The sequence below is a fragment of the Ovis aries genome, chromosome X (genome assembly GCF_016772045.2).
Source record: "Ovis aries strain OAR_USU_Benz2616 breed Rambouillet chromosome X, ARS-UI_Ramb_v3.0, whole genome shotgun sequence".
Lineage (NCBI taxonomy): Eukaryota > Metazoa > Chordata > Mammalia > Artiodactyla > Bovidae > Ovis > Ovis aries.
The window spans coordinates 125,558,301-125,581,108 of record NC_056080.1 but is presented as its reverse complement, the minus strand read 5'-3'; the positions used below and the strand labels follow the sequence as shown (position 1 = coordinate 125,581,108).

Sequence of the window (22,808 nt, the reverse complement as noted above, 5' to 3'; positions counted from 1 at the left end):
TGCATCACTGTTTACTAGTTTGGAAGACATGGGATTATTATCCCTATTTTACAGACAGAGAAACAGATGCAGGTTAAACGACTTGTCTAGACATACAACTAACCAGTAGCAGAGCCTGCCTGGATTTCCCATCACAATTATGATTCCTAGACCAGGGTGCTTGCACTACATCAGGCTTCCTAGGTAATAAGTTTACCCAGGACAACCAGTCCAATTAGAAACAGAAGAGAGAAACATAAGAACATGGAGAAAAGTTAGGAAAATGTACAGTGCAATTGACAGATTCAACATACAACATAAAAAAGCATGGAAATTAAACTGAAGGCAAACAACTTACAGGATAGCTCTGTTAGCAGGTACTGATATTTAGACCTTGCCGATTTTACTCTCCTGTAACAAGAAGCTGAAACAGATAGCCAGGCTGCTCTTGGCATTAGTTATTTATGGAAGGGCAGAAAACAACTGTTCTTCGTTGACTGTGTAACAAGCCTTTGCATGTTAAACATACTCCACATGTTTGTAAAATAATAATTTCCTTTTTGGTCTCACTACAAGCAGCAGGACTTTATAATAATATTTGCATAGCCAAGTGATGTTATGCTTTGTCATTCATGAGACCTTATTTTTTTTAGACCCAATAACCAAGCCAAATATTGTCTTCAGTGGCGTGTCTGAAACAACTGGTGAAATCAGAAACCTAGACAGAAGCTGATCTAACTGTGAACATAAATAATAACCTAAGCTAATCCTTTCAAAAATGACCATTGCCATCGTAGCTAGATTAATATCATTTTTTGAGAAACAACTCTTTTATCTATCAGACCACAATTTCTTGTTACTTTAGTACATTCCACTGGCTTTTAAACTAATTGAAAAGGCAAAACAAATGGAAAGATATTGAACTCATCTGGACGGGAAAACTCAGTAAAGACCCAATTCTTCCCAAATTCATCTGTATAGATCGTCCAGTCCAAACCAAATCCCAGCAAGGTTTTAATGAAATTTGACTTCTATGTCTCTCATTAACTCTGTCTTCTTAAAAATGAATTCTATCCCCTCTAGATAAAATCCTCTGCAGTATCCTAGCAAATTGCTTTTGCAACCTTCCCAAAAAGAAAGAAAAAAGGAACAAAATATTTATGTTTATCCATAAGTCCAGAGGCAAATTGAATGTGCAGTGGTAGTCCTCAAATCTGCAAAAAGTTACCTTTTTTATAGTTTGCCCATTTTCTTCGTGATTCTAGCCTAGTAATGTTAGAGGGAAAAGTCATCAATATCTTTTTCTTTTTTTAGAATTTTCCTTTTTATTTTATTTAGTTCTTCAAAGTTTAAACTTTTCATTTTGTATTGGGGTATAGCCAATTAAGAATATTGTGGTCATTTCAGGTAAACAGTGTAGGGACTCAGCCATACATATACATATATCCATTCTCCCCTAAGCCCTCCTCCCAGCCAGGTTGCCACATAACATTGAGTAGAGTTCTGTGCTATACAGTAGGTCCTTGTTGGTTATCCATTTTGAATATAGCAGTGTGTACAAAAGGTCATCAATATCTTAACTCGCTTTAAATCTTGACTTTCCTTTCCTTTTCACATGCAAGAAGATTTGATTTCTTTACCCATTCTTAAAATACGAGTCCAGGTTTTCCTTTACTTGGGGTTTCCCTGGTGGCTCAGTGGTAAATAATCTGCCTGCCAATGCAGGAGGCACAGTTTTGATCTCTGGTCCTGCAGGATCTCACATGCCACACAGCAGCTAAACCCCATGCACCACAACTATAGTCTGTGCTCTAGAGCCCAGGAGCCACAACTACTGAAGCCCTAGAGCCCATGCTCTGCGACAAGAGAAGCCACTGCAATGAGAAGCCTATGCACCACAAAGAAGAATAGCCACTCCCCACCCCAACTCACTGCAACTAGAGAAAAACCCACACCGCAATGAAGGCCAGCACGGGCAAACATAACTAAACAAATGTGTTTTCTTTAATGTCCTTTACTGGGAATCATTGACTACTGGAGTCAGGAGGTCACATAGAGGAGCAGGAGAGAAACTATGGGCTTTGGACTTAGACCCCCCTAGACAAGTTGCATAACCTCTTCTGAGCAACAGCCTGCTCATCTGTAAGTCAAGGATAATAATGATACCACATTCATTATGGTACCACAGGCTTTTCTGAGGGAGGGCTAAATGAAAGGATGATCATAAAATGTCTGGTTTATGGCAAGCATAAACCAAGAAGCAAGAAACCATGGCAAGCAAGAAAATTAGAGATACCAAGGGAACATTTTGTGCAAAGATGGGCTCGATAAAGGACAGAAATGGTATGGACCTAACAGAAGCAGAAGATATTAAGAAGAGGTGACAAGAATACACAGAAGAACTGTACAAAAAAGATCTTCATGATCTAGATAATCATGATGGTGTGATCACTCACCTAGAGCCAGATATCCTGGAATGCGAAGTCAAGTGGGCCTTAGGAAGCATCACTACGAACAAAGCTAGTGGAGGTGATGGAATTCCAGTTGAGCTATTTCAAATCCTAAAAGATGATGCTGTGAAAGTGCTGCACTCAATATGCCAGCACATTTGGAAAACTCAGCAGCGGCCACAGAACTGGAAAAGGTCAGTTTTCATTCCATTCCCAAAGAAAGGCAATGCTAAAGAATATTCAAACTACTGCACAACTGTACTCATCTCACACGCTAGTAGTAAAGCAATGCTCAAAATTCTCCAAGTCAGGCTTCAACAGTATGTGAACCATGAACTTCTAGATGTTCAAGCTGGATTTAGAAAAGGCAGAGGAACCAGAGATCAAATTGCCAACATCTGCTGGATCATTGAAAAAGCAAGAGAGTTCCAGAAAAACATCTATTTCTGCTTTATTGACTATGCCAAAGCCTTTGACAGTGTGAATCACAACAAACTGAAAAATTCTGAGAGAGATGGGAATACCAGACCACCTGACCTGCCTCCTGAGAAATCTGTATGCAGGTCAAGAAGCAACAGTTAAAACTGGACATGGAACAACAGACTGATTCCAAGTCGGGAAAGGAGTATGTCAAGGCTGTACACTGTCACCCTGCTTATTTAATTTATATGCAGAGTACATCATGAGAAATGCTGGACTGGATGAAGCACAAACTGGAATCAAGATTGCCAGGAGAAATATCAATAGCTTCAGATATGCAGATGACACCACCTTTATGGCAGAAAGTGAAGGAGAACTAAAGAGCCTCTTGATGAAAGTGAAAGAGGAGAGTGAAAAAGTTGGTTTAAAACTCAACTTTCAGAAAACTTGGATCATGGCATCTGGTCCCATCACTTCATGTCAAATAGATGGGGAAACAATGGAAACAGTGACAGACTTTATTTTTGGGGGTTCCAAAATCACTGCAGATGGTGACTGCAGCCATGAAATTAAAAGATGCTTGCTCCTTGGAAGAAAAGCTATGACCAACCTAGACAGCAGTTTAAAAAGCAGAGACATTACTTAGCCAACAAAATTCCATCTAGTCAAAGCTATGGTTTTCCCATTAGTCATGTATGGATGTGAGAGTTGGACTATAAAGAAAGCTGAGCACCAAAAAACTGATGCTTTTCAACTGTGGTGTTGGAGAAGACTCTTGAGAGTCCCTTGAACTGCAAGGAGATCCAACCAGTCCATCCTGAAGGAAATCAGTCCTGAATATTCACTGGCAGGACTGATGCTGAAGCTGAAACTCCAGTACTTTGGCCACGTGATGTGAAGAACTGACTCACTGTAAAAGACCCTGATGCTGGAAAAGATTGAAGGTGGGAGGAGAAGGGGATGACAGAGGATGAGATGGTTGGATGGCATCACCAACTCAATGGAGAGGAGTTTGAGTAAACTCCGGGAGTTGGTGATGGACAGGGAGACCTGGTGTGCTGTAGTCCATGGGGTTGCAGAGTTGGACAGGACTGAGCTACTGAACTGAACTGATGACAAGCATATAGAAAATGGGGCTATTCATTACCAACTTAGACCTCATTTTACAGATTTGAAAAAAAAGCTAGTACCAAAACTCATATCCTTCAATTATACTCCACCAGTCTTTCTCCAGATTATCCTACTTATTGAGTGACTTTCTTTAAAGCCAAGGGCTAAATCCCTTTTGAAGTGATCTACAACCACCATCTTCACTTTCATTCACTAAATCACTCTCTGACCTACAAGCCAGCTTCCATTCTTTTCAGTCTTCTAAATGTGCCTTTGCTAATGCTTTCTATGAAATGGACAAGCCCCATCTTTATACCTGGATATTCACTCTGCTTAAACCGGCAAACTTCCATTCAAAGCAATTCTTCTTCAAACTAAAATACTATAAGAAAACTGTCTCCTTCACCCGGACTATATATAGCACCTGGTTCAGGCCAAGTTATTATTATTCAAATAGAAAAGTGGTTGGATAATGATGGCCACCAGCTATTGAGTACCTAGTATGTACCTAGTATGTACCAGGCACTGCCACAAACACTGCATGTGTTATTTCATTTTACCTTCCCAATGAGCCTATGAGGTGGATACTATTTTTATTCCAGAGGAAATATACATATGATCGAATAAGTAAAACTTCCAATGTCCATCTCATTATCACATAAACCTATCTAGAAGAGAAGCAAAGTCTCATTTGGGAACATCCTACTTCTATATCAGACCCAGGGAAAATCCCCCTTACGAAAGGAAATTTAAAGCAAATACCTTGAAGGTGAACACATAGAATTTTTTTTAAATATTTAACTCATAGGTTAGAAGAGTCATTTTTAGCTATGATATGTATCTAATCCACCTATGCAGGCAAATTTCAACATCACTGGCTAACCTCAACTCTCTGCAAGCTCACTTCAATGGTATTTATGAAAGAATTCAACAAATCTGACTTTGTAGCCACTGGGAAAAATTCAGGTATGGAAGTCTAGATCAGTTTATGAATCAATTCTTTCCCTAAGACTATTCTGTCTCTTTATTGAGCCATGGTACAGATTAGGCCCTAGGTTAAGGTGGCCAAACTCTTAGTAGCTGTATACCACTGTAATACATTCCTGAAAGGCTATTAATAAATCAGATTTTCACACAGCAAGCCTCATTTTCCACTGATTGTCTCTTTATTATTATTATTATAATTTTTACAAACAAAGTGCATGTTCACTTCTTTGGTTCAAGTGTATGAAGTAACAGAATCTCTGAGATAACTATGAATAATCTGGTATATATCATTCCGAATGTTTGTTGGGCACAAGTACATTCATATACTTATTTTTTCAAAATGAGATTATGCATATTGCTCTACAGATTGCCTTTATGCATTTAATCATACATCGCAAACATTATCCCATGTCTTTATATTTGTGTGTAGATAGATATCTAAAGAATTACACCTCATCCTTTTTTTCACTGTTACACAGTATTCCATAGTATGGATATACCATAATGGGTTAGCCAAAGGGCTACTGATGTACAGTCAGGATTTTTCTCTAATTTTCACAATATGCCAATTAATATCCCAATGCATATAGCTTTGTGTATTTGTCTAAGTATCTCTACAGTAGATCCCTATAAGTGGAAATGATTCTGGGTCAAAGAGTATGTGCATTCTAAATTTTAAAAGATACTGTCAAATTGTCTTTCAAAAGGGCCAGATGAATTAATACTCCTATTTAGAGTGTATAAGAGTAACATTTTTCTTATATTCTTGAAAACATTGAATAGTATCAATCTTTAAAAATCTTGCCAATCTGATAGGTAATGCCATTTCATTGTTGTTCAATTGGCTTTCATTAAAATGTTTGGTAACTATTTGTATTTTTCTATGAATGTAATGACTATTCATCATAGAAAATATAGGAAACACCAAAAATGCATGAAGAATGCTGTTTAATTCCACAATTCTACTGCCCTGGGAGAACCACTGTTAATATTTTGATATATATTTATCAGTTTTGTCTTCTGCATGTTTCTTCCAAAATTGGATACTGTGTGCTTTTTTCACTTGACATATAACATGAGCTCTCCCCCATTTGCTAAAATTATTTAAAAATAATGTTTAGGATTGCGTACTGTTCTAGCATATGAGACTCATAATTTATTTAACTAATAACCTATTCTTTGCCAGACATTTATGTTGGTTTTTAAATTTTCCCAGTACTATAAATGATGTTGTTGTGAACATTATTGGACATACATTTGTCTTCCTAATTATTTTGTTAGAATAACTCCTAGATATAGACTTATTGAAGCAAATGATGCATTTCAAGGTAATTGACTCACATCACCATAACAATTTTCCTCTGATTTTAAAAAGAAATTGAAAACAATGATTTGTAATGATAGTCCCATTTATCAATAGACCCCAATAGGAAAACAAATATATGTACTTTTCTGCTGTAAAATCACAAAGGTAATTTTAAACTAAATAAAATATAATGATTCTTGAAATAAGACACAAACAAAATAAATACAGCTTAGTTCAGGACAGAGAGGTCATTTCTTTTGTGTAGGATTTGAGTTTAGGAAATTTTTTGGCAGGAGTACAATATTTTAACATTCTACTGGAGGAAAAAAGTCGAGGGAGAGATAGCTTAGTTGAACAGAACACACTAACTGTAAAAGTTCCTTTCAGCTTCAATCACATTTCCCTCCTTCACACCCCATACTCCACCCTGTTTGCCAGCATTTTGCAGAAGCTGCTGCTTTTTGGGAAATACGCAAGCTGACCTAGGGCTAAAAGACCAAATACAGAAAACCAAGAAAAGCGCTGATGCAATGTACACCTGTAAATGAACATAAAAGAAATAGCCAAGAGGTAATAAATATATGAAAAATGAGTCTTAAGATAGTGCAGAACAGATCAGTTTTCTGATAGAGTTCTCTGATCATAAATTTTGATAGAGCCTTTATCTTATCTAGGACAGTTTTTCATGTGAGAACATCTTCCGAATTGGAAATAAATGCTAATGCAAAGACCACGTCAGCTTCTCTCATCTGAGATGACTAGCTTCACCCTTTCCCTTCCACTGGCTTTATGTTAATCCCAAGATTACAAACAACTTCATGCTATACTGTACCTAAATGTAACACAACCCTTCCCAGAGAGATCATAAGCTCTGGATTCTTCATCAGGGACTAAAGTTGCTAGTTGTACTCTCCTGGCAATGGCAATGAAATGACCCAGAGCTCCCCAGGTTTGCGCCTGGAAAGAGACTCTATGGGTGACAGAACAGAATCACCTTACCATTTCATGTAATGTTTTCCTACAAATGAAGGGGGGTGGGGGAAAACATTTTGAAACCCAGTATCTTCCTGCAACAATAAAATGCGTCATCAGATTAAGTGAAAGTCAAAGTATCCTCATTTCAGACCAGAATTTAAGACTGGAAAAGTTCAGGAGATGAGAAATATTTGAGCCACTGATTAGGAAAGAGTACTATGTCCTGTGTGAGTCAGTTATGTTTGATAAACAAACATCTATGACACACATTGCAAAACGCAGATTAAGAAACCTCAGGGTAGAGGACAGACCATCACACGTAGAAAGCACCCAGGCATTTAGCCAGTACACAAAGAAGAGTGTGGCTCTGGAATCTGAAAGCCTGTGTCCCTAGGCCTTATTTATTTTCCTTTTTAACTTTTTCTGTTGATACACGTTTGAACTGAGGCAATGGTTTTAATTTTTACACATGCAAACATAAAAAGAGTATGTATTGCTTCTGAAATTTAGCATAACGCATAAACTTTTCAAGCAGGATTTTAGAGCTCTAATGGACTTGAAGGCTAATCTAGGGTACAATCACTCGTTTCTTTACAAATGAGGAAGCTGGGGCTTCACGAGTTTAACTTATCCAAGGTTATAAAACTAGTTGTTTCAGAACTAGAGACCAGAACATGGATCTCCTGACTGTGCTCAAAGCCCTTCCTATTTTGCTACATTGCCTACCTCATATCAATTTGCCAGAGGTTTGATGATCTAACAATAAGCTCGCTCGCTCGCTCTCTCATTCTCTCTCTCTCTTTCTCTCTCTCTCTCTATAAATATATATGTATGTATGTATGTATATTTGACCATTCTGTGGTCATTTGATATTTGAAGCAAATTGGAAAGGTTGTGTTTCCATAACCACATTTATTAAAGTGCCCTGATTTGCTCAGTTTTCTTTTTTTAAATCAGGAATACATTTTTTAAAAATAGCAAGAAAATGTGGTCTATTCAATTTATGTGGAACGTGTCTGAGAAAGCAAGTGGAAATTTTGAGGGAAAAGATCATTTCTGCTCCCTAATCTAGTTCGTTAAGGGAAAGAAACAAACTCTTCCAATGTGTTTGTTGATTATCTGCTGCTGCTGTTAAGTCGCTTCAGTCGTGTCTGACTCTGTGCGACCCCAGAGACGGCAGCCCACCAGGCTCCCCCATCCCTGGGATTCTCCAGGCAAGAACACTGGAGTGGCTTGCTATTTCCTTCTCCAATGCATGAAAGTGAAAACTGAAAGTGAAGTCGCTCAGTCATGTCCGACTCTTAGCGACCCCATGGACTGCTGCCCACCAGGCTCCTCCGTCCATGGGATTTTCCAGGCAAGAGTACTGGAGTGGGGTGCCATTGCCTTCTCCTGCTTATCTGAATGTGGTCAATAAGCTTTACAAAGGTCCACTTCAGATTGCAACCTCTTCCTTACCCAATGGAGGCATGGAGTTGATGGCTTGCCCCATCTATAGATGCCTTCCATATTTCCTATCTGTCATTTTTATGACATTCCTGCAATGTCATTTAACTGTATCAGCAAATATTCAAGGCTGGTAATACCTGATATCAGAAGGGAACTTCCCAGTGTTACGGAAAATGTGAAATTTTCAGGAGTTGATGCAAGAAAGACATTTGGGGTATTTGCCAAATATAATTTTATAACACTAGTTCTCTTGTTCCTGTTTGCTTCTGATCTTTCTGTCTTCTACACTATATAAGTGAAGTCGCTCAGTCATGTCCGACTCTTTGCAGCCCCATGGACTGTAGCCTACCAGGCTCCTCTGTCCATGGGATTTTCCAGGCAATAGTCCTGGAGTGGATTGACATTTCCTTCTCCAGGGGATCTTCCCAACCCAGGGATCGAACCCGGGTTTCCCACATTGTAGACAGACGCTTTACTGTCTGAGCCACCAGGGAAGTCCGTCACACTATATAAAAGAAACTGTAAAAGTTCAGAAATACTCCACAGTCAGAAATAATCTGCATGGAAAACATACAATAAACACAGGACAAGATGCTCAGCCTCATTAGTCATTAGGGAATGTAAATTGAAACTACATTGAGGTACCACTTCACATTCACTAAGGAGGCTATTTTTAAAAAAGGAAAACAAAAAAGGAGAAATTGAAACCCTCCCATACTGTTAGTGGGAATGCAAAATGGTATAGCTGTAGAAAACAATTCAGCAGTTCCTCAAAAAGATAGGTATAGAATTACCATGTAATCCAGCAATCCCACCACTAGGCATTTACCCCAAATAATTGGAAACAGGTAATCAAACAATATAGGAACAACTTACGTTCAAGTAACACTATTCATTATAGTCCAAAAAGTGGAAACACCCCAGAGATCCATCATCTTATGAATGGATAAACAAATATGGTATAACCATACAATGGAATATTATTTGGTCATAAAAATGAGTGAAACACTGACATGTGATACATAATGGATGAACCTTAAAAATATCATGCCAAGTGAAAGAGGCCAGACACAAAAAGTCACATAATGTATAATTTCATTTTTTTTCAACCACATTGTTCAGGTTGTGGGATCTTAGTTCCCTGACCTGCAATCAAATCCTGGCCCATGGCAGTGGAAGTGTTGAGTCCTAAGGACTTCCGTGGTGGTCCGCTGGTTTAAGACTTTGCCTTCCAATGCAGAGGGTGTGGGTTCAATCTATGGTCAGGGAGCTAACTAAGATCCTACATGCTTCATGGCCAAAATACCAAAACATAATACAGAAGCAATATTGTAACAAATTCAATACAAACTTTAAAAATGGTCCATATTAAAAAAAAAGAAAGAAAGAAAAAGAAAACTTTACTGAGAAGGTGATGTTTGAGTTGAGATGGGAATGATAAAGAAAGCAAGCCATGCTTAAGTCTCAGACAGTAGTGGTCCAGGCAGAAGCATTATGAAGTACAAAGGTTTTAAAGTCAGATGGGGCTTGCACCTTCTACAGTTGGATGGATCAAGAGAACCAAGGGCATAAGAGCATGGAAAGAAGACAGAAAGGTGGGGAGGGCCTGATTTTTTCAGTTTTATAGGCCAGCATAAGAAGTTTGATTTTATTCAGACGCACCTATGCTCTGAAATGGCTTTCAGCACCAGCAGTCATCTGGACAAAGAGGCTGGTGAAACATACACACACAATTTTAAAAGAGATATCCAAGATAATTACACCACCCTCTGTGAGAAATCAATTTGATCAAATCGAAAGATTGTTGTTTTCCCTTCTAGTCCAGAGTTTCTCAACCTTGGCCCTATTGGCATTTGAAGCTGGATAATTCTTTATTTGGGCTTCTCTGGTGGCTCAGATGGTGAAGAATCCACCTGCAATGTGGGAGACCTGGGTTTGATCCCTGGGTTGGGAAGATCCCCGGAGAAGGGAAAGGCTACCCACTCCAGTATTCTGGTCTAGAGAATTCCATGGACAGAGGAGCTTGTCCTGTGCATTATACCATGTTTAACCTTCCCATTTCCAGGCTCATTCCAAAGCATCTCTTGATTCCCAGAACTTATACATCGGTGTTAAGTAAATATTCGGTAAATTCATTCAATGCACACTATCTATGTGGACTATTGAGTCACTATACCTCTGGATTTAAATAGTCTGGGTAGCTGCTTCAAGTTTCCAGCTCATTTTGAGCACAACCTAGAGAGACTAAGCCTTTTATTTACGTCTTTATAACACCAAAAGAATCATTCCTTTTATGTATTCCAATGAAGTCCTCTGAAAATACAACTTTTATTCATTAACTTCAATTATGATTTTAGACCTGTATTTCCATATGCAATCTCTAGCAGGATAGAACATCCAGGACTCGAAAGTGGGGTTTCTTAACCATGGTGCTATTGATATTTGGGGTCAGACAACTCTTTGTTGTGGAGGTCTGTCTTGTGTAATACAGGACCAGCATCCCTGGTCTCTGCCCACTAGATGCCATAAGCACTCTACCCAGATTATTATAAAAATCTAAATGTTTATAATAAATATACAGGAGTCCATACTGATGTAACTGAACAATGAATAGATCAATATGAGAGAAGAGACAAATCTCCTGTGCAAAATTCTAACTCATTTACATAGACACTTCCCCTTTGATTCAATGCAGTGTAACTACTCACCTTGCACGTGAGGGCTACAAAAAGGGAGTGACTTGCTTCCACAGGATAGAGTATGAGATGGGTGGGATGAGGGGGGATAATGTTACAGTGGAGAAACCTCACAAATACTGTCTTGAACAGGCGGTCAAGATTAACACCACTAGTGATAAGTCATGTTGATCAGTTCAGTTCAGTTCAGTCGCTCAGTCATGTCTGACTCTTTGCGACCCCATGGACTGCAGCACACCAGGTCTCCCTGTCCATCACCAACTCCCAGAGCTTGCTCAAACTCATGTCCATACAGTCAGTGATACCATCCAACCATCTCATCCTCTGTCATCCCCTTCTCCTCCCACCTTCAATCGTTCCCAGCATCAGAGTCTTTTACAATGAGTCAGTTCTTCACATCACGTGGCCAAAGTATTGGAGTTTCAGCTTCAGCATCAGTCCCGCCAATGAATATTCAGGACTGATTTCCTTTAGGATGGACTGGTTGGATCTCCTTGCAGTCCAAGGGACTCGCAAGAGTCTTCTCCAATACCATAGTTGAAAAACATCAATTCTTTGGTGCTCAGCTTTCTTTATAGTCCAACTCTCACATCCATACATGACTAATGGGAAAACCATAGCCTTGACTAGACGGACCTTTGTTGGCACAGTAATGTCTCTGGTTTTTAAACTGCTGTCTAGGTTGGTCATAGCTTTTCTTCCAAGGAGCAAGCATCTTTTAATTTCATGGCTGCAGTCACCATCTGCAGTGATTTCAGAGCCCCCAAAATTAAGTCTGTCACGTTTCTATTGTTTCCCCATCTATTTTCCATGAAGTGATGGGACCAGATGCCATGATCCAAGTTTTCTGAAAGTTGAGATTTAAGCCAACTTTTTAACTCTTTCACTTTCATCAAGAGGCTCACAAGTTCTTCTTCACTTTCTGCCATAAGGGTGATGTCAACTGCATATCTGAGGTCATTGATATTTCTCCAAGCAATCTTGATTTCAGCTTGTGCTTCATCCAGTCCAGCATTTCTCATGATGTACTCTGCATATTTAAGTTGAATAAGCAGGGTGACAGTACACAGCCTTGACATTACTCCTTTCCATATTTGGAACCAGTCTGTTGTTCCATGTCCACTTCTAACTGTTGCTTCTTGACCTGCATACAGGTTTCTCAGCAAGCAGGTCAGGTGGTCTGGTGTTCCCATCTCTTTCAGAATTTTCCACAGTTTGTTATGATCCACACAGTCAAAGGCTTTGGCATAGTCAATAAAGCAGAAGTAGATATTTTTCTGGAACTCTCTTGCTTTTTCGATAATCCAGCAGATGTTGGCAATTTGATCTCTGATTCCTCTGCCTTTTCTAAATCCAGCTTAAACATCAGGAAGTTCACGGTTCACGTATTGCTGAAGCCTGGCTTGGAGAATTTTGAGCATTACTTTACTAGTGTGTGAGATCAATGCAACTGTGTGGTAGTTTGAGCATTCTTTGGCATTGCCTTTCTTTGGGAATGGAATGAAAACTGACTTTTTCCAGTCCTGTGGCCACTGCTGAGTTTTCCAAATTTGCTAACGTATTGAGTACAGCACTTTCACAGCATCATCTTTTAGGATTTGAAATAGCTCAACTGGAATTCCATCACCTGCACTAGCTTTGTTCCTGGTGATACCCTAAGGCCCTCTTGATTTCACATTCCAGGATGTCTGGCTCTAGGTGAGTGATCACACCATCATGGTTATCTGGGTCATGAAGATCTTTTTTGTATAGTTCTTCTGTGTATTCTTGCCACCTCCTCTTAATATCTTCTGCTTCTGTTAGGTCTACACCATTTCTGGTAAGTCATGTTGATAACCTTAGATATGATGTGATAAGAATGGCACTTCACCTCTATTGTTCTTCCCCTTAGAAAGCCACAACCCCAGTCTAATCTTGAGAATAATTTCAGACAAATCACAGTTAAGGAACATTCTATAAAATACCTGACCTGTACCCCTCAAAACTGTCAAGATCATCAAAAGGGAGGAAAATCTGAGAAACCTTCACTTAGAGAAAGCTAAGGAGACATGACAATCAATACAATGTAGCTTCTTGAAACAGAAAGGAAGTGTTAGATAACAACTAAGGACTTCTGAATAAAGAATCCACTTTAGTTAATGACAATATTGTTTCTTTCGTTGTAATAATATATCATCAGTTCAGTTCAGTCCCTCAGTCTTCTCCAACACCACAGTTCAAAAGCATCAATTCTTCAATGCTCAGCTTTCTTTATAGTCCAACTCTCACATCCATACGTGACCACTGGAAAAACCATAGCCTTGACTAGACGGACCTTTGTTGGCAAAGTAATGTCTCTGCTTTTCAATATGCTATCTAGCACCAATATATCATACTAGTACGTGACAGTTCCCTTAGTTGTGTCTGACTCTGCTACCCCATAGACTGTAGCCTGCTGGCCTCCTCTGCCCATGGAATTCTCCAGGCAAGAATATTAGACTTGGCTAGCCATTCCCTTCTCCAGGGGATCTTCCCAACCCAGGGATGGAACCCAGGTCTCCTGCATTGTGGGTGAATTCTTTACCATCCAAGCCACCAGGTGGTTAACAGGAGAAACTAGAGGTATTCGGGAAGTCTCTGTCCTCTGTAACTTTTTTGTAACTCTAAAGATATACTAATATTTGAAAGGTTATTTTTTATATGTCTACAGACATGGCCAAATGTCCCCTAGCGGGCAAAACCTTCCTCAGTTGAGAACCACAGCTCTAACTCAATCTAATCATTTGCTTTTTCATTATAGCACTTCCACCCTCTGTACTGGGCTTCCCTGGTGGCTCAGCGGTAAAGCATCTGCCTGCCAATGCAGGAGAAGTGGGTTCGATCCCTGGGTAGGGAAGATCCCCTGGAGAAGTAAATGGCAACTCACTCCAGTATTCTTGCCTGGGAAATCCCAAGGACAGAGGAGCCTGGTGGGCTACAGCCCATGGGGTCGCAAAAGAGTCAGACACAACTTAATGTCTAAACAGCACAACAACATCTTATAGTATTTTACCAAGTTCGAGATTCTTCTCTATGTTGTCAGCAACTCTTGATGTTCAAGAATTTTTCTTAAAACTTTAAAATCTTCTGAGTCTTCACCTACAGCTTCCAGAACTTTCTTCCTCTCCACTTTTGTCTGGCAATCCACAACATAACTATTGAAGTGAGGTTCATCGTCATCTCCCTCATGGGTAATAATATCTCACAAATCAAGTCTATAAATTCTTCCATTTCAAGACATGAGATAATTATTCAACTATTTGTTCTTTTTTATGGTATGAAAATCTTCAGTGATATGACTAATTTAACAGGGCTACTGTTGGAGTTTGGGTCATTTGAATATGAGCCATTGGTTCTCCTTGAATGGCCATGCAATAATCCTTCCTCTGCTCCAAGAAACAGGATGGGGGAGTACTTGCATGTCCTTACTGTTTCAATAATCATAGTTCAAGTGTGATCTTGTCCTCATTATAAGGCTGCTTTGTCTAAAAAGATATTCCACTGAATTATGGAACAGAAGCCTTCTGCTTTGGCTATAAAGTAGAATTAACTTAAAGCAAAGAGGTCTATCAAACTTAACGTCATCAATCATTTTTCATAGCTTTCATAATGAAAATTCATCTTAACTCCTGGTTGTTCAGTTATAAATACTAATTAATCTCTGTCCTCTCCTGTATCTAAAGATGAAGGAGACGAAGGAACAAAAGAGTTTGACTCAATATTGAAATTAAAGCTGAGAAAATGAAAGAGAGCAGTAAGAAAGAATGACAAAGACAGTCAATCACTCTTTAAAGGTTTAATTCTCTTTCTGAAGTGGTGGTTCCTTTATACCACGGTTTTCCTTGATATGCTCTTCCTATTCCCACTCAGGATGTAACAGAAACATAGCCTGTGTTTTTATCGTATGTGTTACATATTATCTTGACTAGGCTGGTGCTAGTGATAGAACTTTTTCTGAAACAAATCAGATGACACCTACCCCTATTATTTCCTTTATCTAATAGCATAATTCTGTGCACATTGAGGCTTTCTGGTTTTGCCCAAAGGAGTGATAAGTTGGGTTTTTGTTTGTTGGGTTTTTGCTGGGGCACACAGAAGAGGAGAGAAAGTTTCAATGAACAGAGGGAAAGGTAGAGTGTTGGTGCTCCTGATAGCCCTTTGGATTCAAGGCTCAATATGGAAGATGGAGCCAAAAACTGAAAAACAAACAAACAAACAAACAAACCATTTTCATGAAGGACCTTCTGTGATTCTGAGCTCAAATGTTGCTGTTTAGGGCCAAATTGATAAAGTTAATATAAAGTTAGGTGAGGGTCCCAATCTCAATACCTCAAGGACTGAAAGCTCAATGTTATTTACCCAAAGGGTATCAGCAACAGAGATAGTGATGAGGTGCCTTGTCTGGTAGGCTGGACCATAAGAATATGAATGATATTGTTACAAGCACATGTGGTAAAGCTTTCTGCAGAGGATGGTTAGAAATAACTGGAGAGTCTTTGGAAGGAGATTAAATTCCTCTGAGAGCAGGTGGGGCTTTGCAGCTGATGAAATTTGGATAGTAGCATTCATGTGATCTCATTTCACCAAATGGAAAAATCTGGCATATTTGTGTTACATAATTCTTGCTATCTAGCCCTCACTTCTAATAAAAACTCGCACTTCTTAAGCTTACCTCCATCATAGAAGACTGCTACTTCTCCAGGCCTAAGCCATCATTCCCATCCCACAGTTAAAGGAATTCCACTACAGTTTTCATTGAGAGTCCTTTGAGCTATCTTATCTAATGTCATATTAATGGGCTATAGTTCTTATCCTCTGTAAATTCCCAAGAGTTACTCTTCCTCAGATAGTCTCTTAAGTCAACAAGGATTCTTTTTATCTCCTGTGGTAAGCTCTAAACATATCCTTTTATAAACACTTCACACAGGGAGCCACTTGCTTCTCTCAATGACCAGTATTTCTTTTCATAAAAGCAGACATCTTCAAACCATTACTTTGCTGAAAACCCAGACTTTTGCAACTCTTGGATAAATATAACATTATTTTGTTCCTTTCTTCATTTTCTTTGAACTGCTTACTTACTGTGGAATAACAAGCATTCACTTTCTTTGCATTGCGACAGATACAGAAAAAAATTTCAATGAACACTAAGATTTCTAGACCATATTATCCACTGACAAAAGATTTAGCACAAATTTCTTGAAGCCTAATCCCCTGTCTTACAGCTAAGATTCAGATGATATCCATTTAATATCCCATAATAATATGGTCAATTATATTATAGATATTGGTATCCTGAACATGTCTTTTTTAGCTTTCCTGGTAGCTCAGTTGGTAAAGAATTCACCAGCAATGCAGGAGACCCAGGTTTGATCCCTGTGTGGGGAAGATACCCTCGAAAAGGAAATGGCTACCCAACCCACTCCAGTATTCTTACCTGGAAAATCCCTTGGGCAGAGGAGCCTGGCAGGCTACAGTCATGGGGTCACAGAGAGTCGGACAGGACTTAGCAACTAAACCACCATGACCACGGTTCATGAGGTTCTCATGGCAAGTATACTGAGATGGTTTGCCATTCCCTCTTCCAATGGATCACATTTTGTCAGAACTCTCTGCTGTGACCTGTCCATCTTGGGCGTCCTTGCATGGCATAGCTCATAGCTTCATTGAGTTATGCAGGCTCCTTTGCCATGGCAAGGCAGTGATCCATGAAGGGGATGAGTTATAAGCCAGAATCAAGATAGGAGGGAGAAGCATCAACACCCTCAGATATGAGATGATACCACTCTAATCACAGAAAGCAGAGAGGAACTAAAGAGCCTCTTGATGAGGGTGAAGGAGGAGAGTGAAAGAGCCGGCTTAAGACTAAATATTAAAAAAACTAAGATCATCGCATCCAGCCCCATTATTTCATGGCAAATAGAAGGGGAAAATGTGGAAGTAGTGATAGATTTTCTCTTCTTGGGCTCCAAAAATCACTGTGGACAGTGACTGCAGCCATGAAATCAGAAGAAGATTGCTTCTTGGCAGGAAAGCAGTGACAAACCTAGACAGTGTGTTAAAAAGCAGAGACATTACTCTGCTGACAAAGGTCTGTGTAGTCAAGGCTACGGTATTCCCAGTGGTCACATACAATTGTGAGAGCTGGACCATAAAGAAGGCAGAATGCCAAAGAATTGATGACTTCAAACTGTGGTGCTGGAGAAGACTCCTGAAAGTCCCTTGGACAGCAAGGAGATCAAACCAGTTAATCTTAAGGGAGATCAACCCTAAGTGTTAACTGGAAGGACTGAACCACCAGTATTTTGGTCATCTAATGCGAACAGACAACTCATTGGAAAAATCCCTGATGCTGGGAAATATTGAGGGCAGAAGGAGAAGAGAGTGTCAGAGGATGAGATGGCTGGATAGCATCACTGATGCAATGAGCATGAACTTGGGCAAACTCCGGGAGATGCTGAGGGACAAGAAGGTTTGGCATGCTGCAGTCCATGGGGTGAAGAGTCAGACACAAGTAGGTGATTGAGCAATGAACAACAATCCTGAACATTCCCCTCAGTCACTAAGGCTATAAAAAAAAAGATTGTGTCATAAGTCCATTTTTATCTTTCATAGTGAAAGTATTACTTGCTCAATCATGTCCAACACTTTGCAACCCCATGGACTCTAGCCTGCTAGGCTCCTCTGACTATGGGATTCTCCAGGCAAGAATTCTGGAGTGGGTAGCCATTCCCTTCTCCAAGAGATGTTCCTGACCCAGGGATTGGACCTGGGTCTCCTGCATTGCAGGGAGATTCTTTACTATCTGAGCCACCAGGGAAGCTAAGCCAAGACATAACCCAGCAAGGGGTTTAGAAACTTGTCTTTGGGGTAAACTTTCACTCTTCTTCTCAATAAGCATATAATTCATACAAGATCCAAGTGCTCCTGTAGTCCAAATGTGTGCCATGAAAATATTCACAAGATGATATGCCAATGATCAAGGAAATAAATAGAAATACTACTGAGGTCATATATTAGATATACCAATGGAAACATTACATAACATTCTGAGATTATCATGGAAATAGACAACTAAAAATAGTTATTTCTGTGGCCTTTGACAGCTCTAAAGGTCTATTCTCATTTGCAGTCCATCTCCTTACACACACGAGTGTAGAGAAAACTGCCTCACTTTTGAGCCTCTTCAATTACTTTTCCGCATATGGGGGACTCTGCCAATAGTGGCATCTTTAAATAATACAAGAGAAGGTAATGATGATGCAGAGATGGAGTCAAGTAATCATAGGTAAGAGTGGCTTAGGGTGTAGTCCCTGTCATCTGAGAGTTAACCATCAGTGAATTTTATATATCCCAGTGGTACAGGTTCATAAAAGAATGAGACCTAATCATAGGGCTATAGTTGAAGTCCTTTTCTTACAAAAAACTTAACTCTTGCCTGGGGGCAATGATAGCTGTTTGATCAGTTGTACAGTTAATGTACAACAAAGTGCATATTATTCTAGCCTACCAAGATTTCAATAAGTAATTCACTCTTTAACACAGATCAAATTACTTTTTTGTTTTTAAAGTTTTTATCTAAGGATTGCAGAGATAACATCTACACTAAAAGGTGGCATTAAAAACATAACAGGAACTTCTGGTTTCCTGTCTAACATGTAAAGAGCTTGGGAGTCGGCATTCCATCCTGACAAAAAGTAAAAAGCTGAACAAACTGAAAAATCAACAGTTTTTCTTAGATCCACAAAAGAAGTGAGGTCACAGGGTAAAATGTTGCTCTGAAAATTGCAGAAACAGACAGGCGGATGTAGAGAATCACAGTTTATCAAAGCAGAAACCTCCGGTGGAACCTGTACTGGGTACTGGGGTGGGAAAATCTGAGATGTAAATGATGAACTGCTGGAGGCTTAGTGTGGAAAATTCCATGAGTTAAAAACTCCAGGGCAGACCCAACACTTTTGTGAGTTTTATCTCCTGGAGCCCTACCAGGTTCTTTTTTTTTTTTCTTAACTGCTTTATAAGTTTTATTTATTTATTTTATTATTTTTTTATTTTACTTTATTTTAATTTACAATACTGTATTGGTTTTGCCATACATTCACATGAATCCACCACAGGTGCACATGAGTTCCCAATCCTGAACCCCCCTCCCACCTCCCTCCCCATACCATCTCTCTGGGTCATCCCAGTGCACCAGCCCCAAGCATCCTGTATCCTGCATTGAACCTAGACCAGTGATTCATTTCTTATATGATATTATACATGTTTCAATGCCATTCTCCCAAATCATCCCACCCTCTCCCTCTCCCGCAGAGTCCAAAAGTTCGCTCTACACATCTGTGTCTCTTTTGCTGTCTCACACACAGGGTCATCATTACCATCTTTCTAAATTCCATATATATGTGTTAGTATACTGTATTGGTGTTTTTCTTTCTGGCTTACTTCACTCTGTATAATAGGCTCCAGTTTCATCCACCTCATTAGAACTGATTCAAATGTATTCTTTTTAATGGCTGAGTAACACTCCATTGTGTATATGTACCACAGCTTTCTTATCCATTCATCTGCTGATGGACATCTAGGTTGATTCAATGTCCTGGCTATTATAAACAGTGCTGCAATGAACTTTGGGGTCCACATGTCTCTTTCAATTCTGGTTTCCTCAGTATGTATGCCCAGCAGTGGGATTGCTGGGTCATAAGGCAGTTCTATTTCCAGTTTTTGAAGGAATCTCCACACTGTTCTCCATAGTGGCTGTACTATTTTGCATTCCCACCAACAGTGCAAGAGGGTTCCCTTTTCTCCACACCCTCTCCAGCATTTATTGCTTGTAGATGTTTGGATCTCAGCCATTCTGACTGGTGTGAAGTGGTACCTCATTGTGGTTTTGATTTGCATTTCTCTCATAATGAGTGATGTTGAGCATCTTTTCATGTGTTTATTAGCCATCTGTGTGTCTTCTTTGGAGAAATGTCTGTTTAGTTCTTTGGCCCATTTTTTGATTGGGTCATTTATTTTTCTGGAATTGAGCTGCATGAGTTGCTTGTATATGGAAATACAAAAAACCTCGAATAGCCAAAGCAATCTTGAGAAAGAAGAATGGAACTGGAGGAATCAACCTGCCTGATTTCAGGCTCTACTACAAAGCCACAGTCATCAAGACAGTATGGTACTGGCACAAAGACAGAAATATAGATCAATGGAACAAAATAGAAAGCCCAGAGATAAATCCACACACCTATGGACATCTTATCTTCGACAAAGGAGGCAAGAATATACAATGGAGAAAAGACAATCTCTTTAACAAATGGTGCTGGGAAAACTGGTCAACCACCTGTAAAAGAATGAAACTAGAACTCTTTCTAACACCATACACAAAAATAAACTCAAAATGGATTAACGATCTAAATGTAAGACCAGAAACTATAAAACTCCTAGAGGAGAACATAGGCAAAACACTCTCTGACACAAATCGCAGCAGGATCTTCTATGACCACCTCCCAGAATACTGGAAATAAAAGCAAAAAGAAACAAATGGGATCTAATTAAAATTAAAAGCTTCTGCACAACAAAGGAAACTATAAGGAAGGTGAAAAGGCAGCCTTCAGAATAGGAGAAAATAATAGCAAAAGAAGCAACTGACAAACAAGTAATCTCAAAAATATACAAGCAACTCATGCAGCTCAATTCCTACCAGGTTCTTACAGGGAGGAGAAAAAGAAAATCCCCTCAGGCTTTTGGCAGGAAGAAGGGAAAAGTGACCACTTTCAAGTAGACCAGAGCATTCTGTTCTTCTTTACAACACTTACCCTCAAGGGAATCTATTTTACTAGAGCCTAAACTTTTGGGTTTATATTGGAGCCTGACTTGGAGGAAATGAAATACTCAGTTTCAGCTTATATTCTAGCCTTCCACCTGATGAAAAAGAAATACCCGATTTGGGGAGAAGGGAAATACCCAACTCCAAGTCCCTCTGGCCATCTTGTCTGACTTAAGGTGAGGAGGGAGGACTGAGAAATACTGGTGAATTTTATATCCCAAAAGTACAGTTTCATAGAAGACTGAGACCTAATCATAGGACTACAGAAAACTTTCCCTTATTCCTACACATTACCAGCATATCACTAAATGCCTATCTATTGACGATCTTTTCATTCAGTACATCATGTCTTCTTTCAGTAAAAAAAATAAATTATACTAAATAGTAAAAATAATACAATTTGAAGAGAAAAAGAACCAGACTCTGTATGTCAGGAATATGGAATTCTGACCATGAATTTAAAACAACTGTCACTGATATGCTAAGGATTCTAAAGAAAAAGCAAGCAATATGCAAGAACAAATGCATAATATAAGCAGAGAGACAGAAATTCTAGAAAAGATTACAACAGCAACACTAGAAATCAAACATACTAACATCATTCATACTAAATTAATTCCTTTGGTAGGCTCATTCAGCTCAGTTCAGTTCAGTCACTCAGTCGAGTCCAACTCTTTGTGACCCCATGAATTGCGGCACGCCAGGCCTCCCTGTATATCACCAACTCCTGGAGTTTACTCAAACTCATGACAATCGAGTGGGTGATGCCATGTAGCCATCTCATCCTCTGTCATCCGCTTCTCCTCCTGCCCCCAATCCCTCCCAGCATCAGTCTTTTCCAATGAGTCAACTCTTCACATGAGGTGGCCAAAGTACTGGAGTTTCAGCTTCAGCATCAGTCCTTCCAATGAACACCCAGGACTGATGTCCCTTAGAATGGACTGGTTGGATCTCCTTGCAGTCCAAAGGACTCTCAAGAGTCTTCTCCAACACCACAGCTCAAAAGCATCAATTCTTTGGCGCTCAGCCTTCTTCACAGTCCAACTCTCACATCCATACATGACCACAGGAAAAACCATAGCCTTGACTAGACAGACCTTAGTTGGCAAAGTAAGGTCTCTGCTTTTGAATATGCTATCTAGGTTGGTCATAACTTTTCTTCCAAGGAGCAAGCATCTTTTAATTTCATGGCTGCAGTCACCATCTGCAGTGATTTTGGAACCCCCCAAAATAAAGTCTGACACTGTTTCCACTGTTTCCCCATCTATTTCCCATGAAGTGATGGGACCAGATGCCATGATCTTCATTTTCTGAATGTTGAGCTTTAAGCCAACTTTTTCACTCTCCTCTTTTACTTTCATCAAGAGGCTTTTAGTTCCTCTTCACTTTCTGCCATAAGGGTGGTGTCATCTGCATATCTGAGGTTATTGATATTTCTCCCAGCAATCTTGATTCCAGCTTGTGTTTCTTCCAGTCCAGCGTTTCTCATGATGTACTCTGTATATAAGTTAAATAAGTAGGGTGACAATATACAGCCTTGATGTACTCCTTTTCCTATTTGGAACCAGTCTGTTGTTCCATGTCCAGTTCTAACTATT

At 39.5% G+C, this 22,808-nt stretch overlaps 1 protein-coding gene across 8 annotated transcripts in view; it reads right to left on the bottom strand.

Moving 5' to 3' along the window:
- Nucleotides 1-7,257, bottom strand: part of ACSL4 (acyl-CoA synthetase long chain family member 4) — an 84,716-nt gene extending 77,459 nt beyond the window's left edge. For 5 of the 8 annotated variants that reach the window (XM_060408079.1, XM_060408078.1, XM_060408080.1 and 2 more), the window contains exon 1: nt 338-414. The gene's annotated coding sequence lies outside the window, so the exon portion shown is untranslated. Of the gene's footprint in view, nt 1-337; nt 415-7,084 lie in introns of those variants that run through there. The other 3 variants (XM_060408092.1, XM_060408093.1, XM_060408091.1) reach the window with 3 other exon arrangements.
- Nucleotides 7,258-22,808: the final 15,551 nt, after the last annotated feature.